The sequence below is a fragment of the Manis javanica genome, chromosome 14 (genome assembly GCF_040802235.1).
Source record: "Manis javanica isolate MJ-LG chromosome 14, MJ_LKY, whole genome shotgun sequence".
NCBI classification, from domain to species: Eukaryota; Metazoa; Chordata; class Mammalia; order Pholidota; family Manidae; genus Manis; species Manis javanica.
The window spans coordinates 56,380,015-56,390,542 of NC_133169.1; the positions used below are offsets into that span (position 1 = coordinate 56,380,015).

The following is a 10,528-nucleotide window of genomic DNA, read 5'->3' on the forward strand; positions in this document are numbered from 1 at the left end:
GGCTTTAAGACACTGTGATCTACTGGAAAGGACATTTGCTTTTGAGTAAGACCTTGGTTAAAATCTTTTTACACACATATTGGTATCAGTAACTTTAGCTATGGAAACTTTTTGAGGCTCAGAAATGGGGTAGACAGGGATAATAATATTTGCCTCCTCATGCTACTGTGAGTATTAAATGGCTGCTTATGTTTGAGTGAAACAAAGTCATGTTGACATTTTTCTTACCCCAACTTCTCTGGATCAAGTCCTCTACAAACATTACTGCTGAACATCCCAATTATGTCCTTCCTCTTTTTCAATTTCCTCTAGCTATTTCTGGAACTTCCCAGGTATTTCTACACATTCTCATTTGTGGTCTCAGGTTTAGAATAAAACAATACCTCAGCCTTGGCCTTTAGCCCCTCACCCTGGAGGCTTCAGGCTAAACATTAGACATAATTTCCTCTCTCTAATCCTATTTTCCTTCTCCTTCCTGATTTACCTTCCAATTCACATTTATAACTTAACTACCTCTTACTTGTATGCAAACCAAATCATGAAATAGACTTGGGAATCACTAGACCTCACAGTTCCTGGGCACAGCCACACCATGACTTTGGATTTGGGCTTACTGGTAAATCTGACACATAGTTTCTCACATACGTTATCTAATTTTACCCTAAGAGAGGCTAAGTGACGTATCTAAGATCCTACAATAAGGACCCAAACTCAGGTGTTGTAACGCCAGAGCTTCATCTATATGCAACAGTTGAATTATGCTCAGGAGCTACATTGCCTGGCCTCAAAGGTGGGACCAGGCCCTTTCTCTCATGATTTTGGGTAAGTTCACTCTGTGGCTTAGCCTGGCAGCTGCCCTCCATGGTGTTGACCTCTAAAGGTCACCTTGGGGAACCCGTGATGACTAGTTACTTAGTAGGAAAAAAAATTACATCTTTACTTTTCACCCTTGGCAAATATGCAAGTGTACTTTTCCTGAGCAAATAATCGTTCTTTGTGTTTAATTTCTATTGTGTATTCGCAGTTTCCGTTTATGGGCAGAGTCATGGCTTAAATTAAGCTGAACTCATAGAATTTCATGTTTAATATCTTCCCTTTCCTTTTACATGTTATTAAAGTGCTGGGATATTTCTTGGGACTACTGGCAGAGAAGCTAGGTAATGCTGTCACTCACACGCACTTACGTACAGAACAATCCAGTGGTGTTTGATACCCCACCAGAGGAGGAGACCAAGTGGCTTTCAGACTCAGGTACAAGTGACGTGTGTTAGTGCTCATTCCCATGAGTGAGATAGGCAGCTGACTCCCATCAGTGCCCCCCAGACTCCCTGGCCCTGGAACTCAGAAAACAGGTTGAAAATCAACACAGCAGTGATGTCCATTCAGGAAACTAATAACTGTACTGGCGTAGTCAAAAGAGATGCCTAGTCAGTTACAGTAATCCTTCAGAGTCCCTTTTATGAGGGAGGTCTGCAGGCCTTCCCAACTCTCAGCCAAATATTTTCTACCCCTTTGTAGGGTCTAGATTATAGACCTCAGAAAAATACCCAAAGCTCTTAGTTCTCTCCTACACTCCTGAGGAGATAGGAGAGTCATAGTTCCATTATTTTGTATAAGAAGAAAGAGGATTCCTGTGAATTGAAATATCCTGTAATTATTAAGTTATAACCAGGACTCTTATTGTTAGGAATGTTTGGTAGGAATGTCTCCTAAAGAATTCCTTCATGCCTTTCCTCATTGTCTTCATTTAGATTTCACTTAATTTTGTATCTTTTTAGGACTTGTGGGCAGGAATTTAAACTGAATTGAAATGTGTTTCAAAAACCATAACCAGCAGACTAACTTGTTAACCCTGAACCAAAGATAGATCAATTCATTAATATTTAGTTAAGACACAGGCTAAATGAAAGGATTTCATTTTTTTCTTTTTGAACTTCCAATGAACAAGTTTGAAATGAGACATCCTTTTTCTTTTTTGATCAAGAACACCAAAATATTCTCAGAAATAAACTACAAAATGCATGGATTTTTAATTCCATGACCTTCAGTCAAAGGTCTTCAGATTGGAATCACTGCTTGCACTGTTAGAGATACATCTTACTACTTGAGATGTTAAAAAGATTAATAAGCTTTTTTAGCCATAGCTCATTTCTTGCCAGTGCTCCCCACCAACCCCCTTTCTTCCCCCCAGTTCAGGAAGTTGATTATCTGAAACTTGGATTGACTTCTACACTCTCCCGGCATTGTATTGACTAGAAGGTGCTTGGGACAGCTAGGAAGCGGTTAACCAGTCAAATCATTGTTCTGGGCACTTCTGCTGTGCTCCTAAAGCTTATAAAGTGTATCAGGTACAGCTCCAGCTTTCTGAAAAAAAGAGAGAGAAAAAAAAAAGGCTAATTTTCAAAAGGTATTTTGAAAAGCTCTCCCTCTCATACTTGCATTATTCAAGATAATTACCATAACACCTGCACTTTGCTTTCTCTGAGGAGGCCTTAATTTTTTGTACTAGGCAAAAATAAACCCTAGGACTATTTTCTTTGCTGAAACTTTCAGAGGAAACAAGACTCTCAATTCAGCCTGACATTTCCATTAGTGTTCAAATGAATGATAGCCAAACAGCATGCATTAGAGCCCTCCCACCTCAACTAAATGTGACAGAAAATTACTCTTGACACTTCACTGGACGATTGTTCTCCACCTCCCATCCCATCTCCATATACCAAAAGCCCCACTGTTGTCACCTATATTGATTTTTAGCTCAATTTGTGCCAGAAATAATAATTTCCATTTAAGATAACAATAGTAACTGACATTCCTGAGGGCTCACTATGTGCCTGCACTATATATGAACTGACCTGTAGCACAGCCCATGAGGGGCATGCCGCTACTCCTTTTCAAACAGGGAGAACGTGGAGGCATGATGTTTTAGTTCCATGAGTATGTAGGCTCTGTGAGAGCCTGACCTGCTTTGGTCACTGCTGTATTCTCAGCATCTAGAAGAATGCCTGGCACATATAAAGTGCTCAATAAATACTCATGGAATGAATGTGTGAAGTAATGAATACAAGAACAGCCCTAGGGTCATGTAGCCAACTGACACCCAAACGTGGCTGTGACCGGATGCCTGTACCCTTTACTGTCTCAGCACATGGCGTCAGGCAATGTGGCTGTCCTGTGACCTCGCTCAGCTCAGAAGAGGAAAATGTAGCCACTTTTCACTGTCACAGCCTTTGTGATCCTGGCCAAGACAGGACCAAGTTCCTTAGGGCCACTGTTGCTACTTGCTCCGGTTTAATATAAACAGTCTGGTGAATTGAAGAGGTAATGCAGTGTAGTGGAATCAGGTAGAACTCTCAACCTCTCAATGTTGTAGTTCTATCATCTGCAAAATGGAAATTAATGTATTTGCCTCATACAGGTATTTTGAGAATTAATGGAAAAAATGCAGATAAAACACCTATCACTAATGCCTTGTGCACAGCAGGCATTTGGTAATGATTTACTTTTTCTTCTCCTGTTGAATCTGAGGTCCCATGTTCCCATTTTTGGGTAGGCAACAAAATTCTCTGCTGTCTGTCTTATAAGCAAAACGTGGAGGGGAAAAGCCTGGACAAGGACGTTCACCCGAGGGTATGGAGGACGCAAATGGACTCAATTTGTACTGACTGTTCTCCTGCAGGTTAAAATGTTCCCTTGCAGATATTTTAGCACGTGTATAAAATACTCTGAGATAATTTTGGCATTCATGGATATGGAAAAAAAGCCAGACTGACTGAGGGGTTGTGGATGCTGGAAGAGGGCCTAATTAAATAGGTTATGAAATGCTGTAGGGAGTGTGCTGAGGCCCTAGCTGTTTTGAAGTTAAGCAAGGCAGCCTTTTCAGAAGTTTTATTAAGAGAAGGAAGGATTATAATTAAAAATTACAGAAGATTCAACTTTTAGGAAAGCCTAAAAAATTTTTAAAGTCCATTAAAAAAAATGTATACATGAAGCTGAAAATACTGATCCAGAAATATCCCTTACAGAGAAAAAGAGCTTCCTAAATTTAATTGAAATGCCTTTGAACTTTTTCCTTGTATACAATATGGGACCCTGTGTGGGACTGAGGAGGAAGGGAGATCATTTGCAGTGGGTCAGCCTGGGTGGCCTGGCCCTGCGTCTGATGCTCACCTCAGCTGAGCCCTGAGCAGGAGCCCATTGTGGAAATAAGCTTTAATTTTGAAGGTGAAAAGAACAAAGGATGTATGTCAGAGCGCACACGGTAGAGGCCTTCTGCAGGCGGGAGTGCGGGGAGCCCCAGCTCAGGAGCTGCTACCCCTGCTTACTTACTGTGTGACTCTGAGCTTGCAGTGTGTTGTGGTCTAAATTCAGAAGAGAATGCTGCATACCAAACACCACATTGAGCCAGAACTGACAAAAAGGTCCCTAGGTGCGAGAGGAGCTCTCTCCTGTTTTCCAGTTCACTCAGCTATGGTCGCCAAAGGCTGAGCACACGTGCATGATGTCTGCAAATTGGCATGGAGGTTTGAGCAAATGAAAGTAGGTCTTCCATGGAATGTTTTCCCCTTCAGGGGATGGGCAATGAAGCCAGTTTTAGGAATGGGATTTAGGAATGGGAAAGACAAAGTAAATAAGAAGCCCCGTTTGTCTTCTCTCTGCTCCCTGTGGGACTGCTTGAAGTAGTAGTGTGAGGTGGGCTGTAGGCTGTTTGTATCTCATTTCCAAGGCTAAGTTGCATATCATCCTTTTGCCTGCCATCTTCTTTAATTCTTGTCTTTCTCTCTCCCCGACCCATTCCAGCTATTTAGGTTTCCAGTCTTCTTTTTTCTTTCTAATACATACATGTAAGACTTTCCGAGCTTGATAGGTTTAGGGATATTTTTTGGTACCTCTCCCACAGGGTTAAATGCAAGATATCTTTATTTTAGAATAAATTTATGAGAACTTAATTTTAGAATTAATTTATGAAAACTTAAAGTTGGAATGCCTTTGAGATAATTTGATACAGATTGGGGTGTAGCAAAAGAACAGCTGTGCATCCCAGGGTGGCTGGTAGACCCATGGTAGATGGTAGATCCCAAGCAAAATAGAGTAAGTTTGTTTTCAGTTAGTGCCTTGATAGCTCTAGAGAGACTGAAGCATAATTTAGAGGTCACCTGACATGTTTTCTGTGAGGACAATAGCTAAATTATCAACCTAGTACCTTCAGAATATGATTGTCAAGTTGAATAAGAATACCTAAGATAATATTCATGTCTCAGACCTGAGTGTCTAAAATCAGCTTAACATTATTAATGAATAGTGAAAGCATTTAGCATTCTCCTATTATCTAGCACTCCTCTTTTTCTATAACATACTTAGGAACGTGACAATGATGCAAAATCCATAATATAGTCTACACAATATTTCAACATATCTAAAATTAATTCTTTTATTGGCTGAGTAGCTGACTTGGGGATTTTTCTACCCATCCTGTCTTGTTCATTTATTCTACAAGTACATAATGCTATGTTCTGGCATTAGAAACACAGTGGTGAACAGGCAAACATGGTTAGGTCCTTCTGGAGCTTAACTTCTACTTGTTTCCTCAAGTGCCTTATTTCTTACCAACCTCTTAATAACTTCAAAGAAAAGCTCCTCGACTTGGATATCAATACATGCAAACAGCAGTGCTAGTCTCCCAAATATGATGAATCATTATTGAAGACTGAAACAGTGTGGCTTGTAAGAGCATATCTTGAAATCAATAATTTGTTAAGCTTTGTAAGTACCTGAGGGGCATGAATCATTGGATATGATAAGATATACCACAAGTAAAATCCAGATACAATCTTTGAGGAATATATGGCATATATACACATACATTTTCACTTTTTTTCTGTTTTTGAGTTAGCTTTACTTTTAAAATTTTTTATAGAGATATATTTACATATAAAAAGTGGATTGATCTTAAGTTTTCAGTTTAATGTATTTTGATAAATGCACAAGATTATACAATATACACAAAATATATAGAATAATGTCTCTATCACCCTGGAAGTTTTCTTTCCTCCATCTAATCAATTACCTTCTTTCCCTGACCCCAGAGACCATCGTTCTTCCAAACTCTCTCACCACATATTAGATTTGTCTGCTCTTGCTTGCACTTCATACAAATGGAATCAGATAGTATGTACTTTTTGGTTTCTGAGTTTTTTCCACCCCTGTAAATATTATGCTTTTGAGATTCATCCATACGACTGAGTATATCAATAATTGGCATCTTTTAAATTCTGGGTAATATTCAATTGTATAGATATAAGCACGATTTGTATATCCATCCAGTTATTGATGGGCATTTAAGTTGCTTTTAGTTATTATAGTAATGCCTCTTAGACAAGTCTCTTTTTGGACTTTCTTTTTTCATTTCTCTTGGTAAAGAAAGAAAGAAAAACCAGGGAGTATAAAGAAATCAAGAGATAAAATGAAAAATGTTTTCCTATCACACAGGGTTGAAACTTAAAAAAAAAAAAAAAAGAACAGAAAGACCTATACACAGTTTTAGGCAGGGAACAGGGAATGATGAGAAAGACTGTCAGGAAAAAGGCGCAAGAGAGGGAATGGTTAGTGGAGCCAGGCTGACGAAGAAAGAGGAGATAAATCAAGGAAACCAGAGACTGGGTTCGCTTAGGAGAGATACGTGGCACTACTTTACCTGAAAGAGAGGTAGGGAAGGGAGGCACAGAAACATGCTGAGAGAGAAAAGGGAATTTGTAGGATGTCCAGCAAGAGTTGGGCCAGGAGCTTGAAAATCACATATTGCAGTGAAACGTTTGAAAGAGATCGGGAAAAGGACTGCCAATCAGAATCTAACAAGGGCAGCGGTTCATAAGGATACCTGTTGGTTCACTGGCTAGACCATCTGCTCCTTTCAGATATGGAAGAGAAAAGGGGTTAATGCAGAGTTGGGCATTTAAAGGGTAGAAAGCAGTAGAACAATTTGGTGAGGAATATCACATGTTGAAAATACCATTAGTGAAATGGCAGAAAAAGTCTCTCTCTATGCTGAGGAGGGAGAAGTTCAAGGTCAGAGGAAGCCTGATGGCCTGGAAGAATATGGAGCTCCTGTGAGCAAATGTGTTAAATGATGTTAGAATTAGTCTTACTTTGGGCAATGATATGATGTGATATGAAGGCCTATTTCTTTTTTTTTTTTTTGTATAGAATTTTATTTAGGTATGGCTGACAACAGTCTTTTAGACTGCTGTGGACATTCTGCTTTTCACGTGAGGAATCAAAACTCTTATTTTTGGAAACAGAAATTGTTTGGGAGTCTCTATACTGTTTTATTTGTAGGTCCAATAATTTTATAAAAATTTAATCAAATTAATCCAAAAAGTATAAAAAGAATTATATACCACGATCAAGTGAAACTTACTCAGTATGCAAGGCCAGTTCAACATTTGGAAGCCAATGTAATCCATCCCAGCAGCGGGCTAAAAGAGGAAAATCACATGATCATATCAATAGATGCAGAAAAAGTTTTTGACAGAATCCAACACCCATTCATGATAAAATGCTCTCAGTAAACTCAGGATAGAGGGAAACTTACTCAACTTGATTAAGACTACAAAAAATTCCTACAGTTAACATCATACTTAACGGTGAGAAACTCAACAGCTTTGCCACTAAGAACAGGTACAAGTCAAGGATGTCTCTCATCACTCCTCAACATTGTGGTGAAAGTTATAGTAATACAGTAAGACAGGAAAAGGAAATGAGAGGCATACAAGGAAATAAAAGGTTCAGAAGGAAGACATAAAGCTGTCTTTGTAGATGAAATGATTGTCTATGTAGAAAATCTTAAAGAATTTAAAAAAAATTCTTGTAACTAATAAGTGATTATAGCAAGGTTGCAGGATACAAGGTTAATATGCAAAAGTCAATGGCTTTCCTGTATACCAAGAATGAACATGTAGGATTTGAAATTAAAAACAATACCATTTGCATCAGCACCCCCCAAAATTACTTAGATATAAGTCTGACAAAGTATGTATGAGATCTATATGAGGAAAACAACAAACTGATGAAGGAAATCAAAGAAATAAATAAATGGAGAGAGATTGTATGGTCATGGGTAGGAGGATTTCAAAATTGTCAAGATGGCAGTTCTTCCCAACCTGATCTGTAGACTCAATGCAAACCTACTAAAAACTCCAGAAAATTATCTTATGAATGTTAACAAACTGATTCTAAAGTTTATATGGAAAGGCAAAAGACCCAGAATAAGTAACACAATATTGAAGTTGGAAGACTAACACTACCCAACTTCATGACTTACTATAAAGCTACAGTAATAAAGACAGTGTGGTATTGGTGAAATAATAAATGTATCAGTGGAATAAATGGAGAGCCCACAAATAGACTCTTATAATCAAAGGAGCAAAGGTAATATAATGGAGGAAAACAGTCCCTTCAACAAATAATGCTAGGATAAATTGACATCCACAGGCAAAGAAATGAATCTAGAAACAGATCTTATAGCCTTTACAAAAATTAACTCAAAACAGGTCATAGATATAAATATAAAACACAGAACTTTAAGACTTCTAGAAATTAACATAGGAAAAATACTAGATGACCGTGGGTATGATGTCTTAGATACAATGCCAAAGACTCTATCCATTGAAGAAATAATGGATAAGCTGAACTTGATTAAAATTAAAAATTTCTGTTCTGCAGAAGACAATATCAAGAGAATTAAAAGACAAGCCACAGACTTGGAGAATATATCTATAAAAGGTAAATCTGGAAAATGATTATTATCCAAAATATAAAAAGAACTTTTAAAACTCATTAAGAAAACAAATTGATTTAACGAATGAGCCAAAGACTTTAACAGATACCCCACCAAAGAAGATACACAGATGGCAAATAAACAGATGAAAAAATGCAATGAGCTACAACTACGTACCTATTAGAATAGCCCTGATCCCGAATACTTACAGCACCAAATGCTGTGGAGGATGTCGAGCAGCAGGAACTCTCACACATTGCTGGTGGGAATGCAAAATGCTGTAGCTACTTTGGAAGACTGTTTGATGGTTTCTGAGAAAACTTAACATACTCTTAACCCTATGACCCAGCAATCATGTTTCTTAGTATTTACCCAAAGGAATTGAAACTATGTCTACACATAACCTACACATGGATGTTTACAGCAGTTTTATGTATGACTGTCAGAACTTGGAAGCAATCTGAATGTCCTTCAGTTAAGTGAATCAATAAGTAAGCCATGGTATATATATATATATATATATATATATATATATATATATATATATATATATATATATATATGTATACCCAGACAAGGAATATTATTCAGCACTGAAAGGAAATGATCTATCAAACCATGAAAAGACCTGGAGAGATCTTAAGCACATATTACTAAGTGAAGCAAATCTGAAAACTCATATACTGTATGATTCCAAATATATGACATTCTGGAAAAGGAAACACTGTGGAGACAATAAAAAGATCAGAGGCTTCTAGTTGGGGGGAAGGGTGGGGAGAGATGAAGAGGTAGAGCACAGAGGGTTTTTAGGGCAGCGAAGATATTCTGTATGACATTTTAATGGTGGATACATGTCAGTATGCATATGTCCAAATCTACAGAATGTAGAACATCAAGAATGAACCCTAAAATACACTGCAGACTGGGTGATTATGATGTGTCAATGTAGGTTCATCCTTGGTAAGAAAAATATAAAGTAAGCCACTCTGGTGAATGAAGCTGTTGATGGGAGAAACTATGCATGCATGGGGGCAGCGGTATATGGGACATCTCTGTACCTCCCGAACAATTTTGTTGTATACCTAAAACTGCTCTTAAAAAATCAAGTCTTTAAAAAAGAATGCAATGAAGCGTACCTTCCTGAAAGTGATTCCTTCTTACTCGTCATCTAGTTTCTTTCCTTTTGAGAAATTCTTTCTCACTGGTAATTCTGTTTCATATTTGGTGCTGCTGAGCTTGCATATTAAATTCACTTTCGCTTCACAGCACAGTTCTCTGTGTTTTGCAGGAACTGAAATACTAAAAATAGAGGGAGAAAGAGAGAAGCAAGACATATGGAATCTTCATGGGGCTCTGGGTAAGACAACGTATCTGAAAGTGAGCCCCTACCAGGAAGTTGTGAAAGCTCATTTATAAACTGTCAGTCTCTTTTACATCCCTCATGTGTTCATGTCTTCACTGAAATTTGCTAATAGTCATTGAGCAAATTTCATCATTCACTTGCAGATTCTAATCTTCCCTCAGTCTTGCAATAAATACACTCAATTATTCTGCCAAAACAGTGTCTTGTGAGGATAAATTTAATAAGAAAAGTGAAAGGAGGAAATTGAGCTTGTTCTAGCTTTGGCTAGGTTTGTAGTAGAGCCCTCAATCTGATTTTCCTTTCCTATTAGTGACTATGACAATTCCCTACAAAAATTAGTGATACCTCTGAATCAGTGTTTGACATAACTACAGCCCAATAGATTCCTT

The 10,528-nt window shown here is 38.0% G+C and overlaps 1 long non-coding RNA gene across 1 annotated transcript; it reads right to left on the reverse strand.

Moving 5' to 3' along the window:
• Window positions 1-2,096: 2,096 nt before the first annotated feature.
• On the reverse strand, window positions 2,097-10,000 carry LOC108387815 (uncharacterized). The gene is made up of 3 exons (XR_001850915.3): window positions 9,913-10,000; window positions 7,418-7,475; window positions 2,097-2,364 (listed from the first exon to the last, which is right to left on the reverse strand). It is a non-coding gene; the product is annotated as an uncharacterized lncRNA (long non-coding RNA).
• Window positions 10,001-10,528: the final 528 nt, after the last annotated feature.